The sequence below is a fragment of the Plasmopara halstedii genome (genome assembly GCF_900000015.1).
Source record: "Plasmopara halstedii genome assembly, contig: Scaffold_289, whole genome shotgun sequence".
NCBI classification, from domain to species: domain Eukaryota; phylum Oomycota; class Peronosporomycetes; order Peronosporales; family Peronosporaceae; genus Plasmopara; species Plasmopara halstedii.
Genome location: NW_020187210.1, coordinates 409,076 through 409,339, shown reverse-complemented (window position 1 = coordinate 409,339; position 264 = coordinate 409,076).

The window sequence follows — 264 nt, the reverse complement described above, 5'->3', positions numbered from 1 at the left end:
CACATTTAACTGTCGCCTCATACGAGGCCCGCGTGTCTGAGACACCGCTACATTATTTAAGTACACCTTTGAACATTTTCCGCTCAAAGAGCCGTGTGTTTATGACACGCAAAACACCCAGCTAGCTGGTTCCGGGGGCGCCCGCCGACAAAGCCCTTCTTCTTCTGCACGGTGTGCATACCCGGATAGTACGTCAGCGGCTTCACGGGAAGCACACTTTAGCCCTCGGCGACTGAGCGCAACACATCGCGGCCGCCCCGGGTC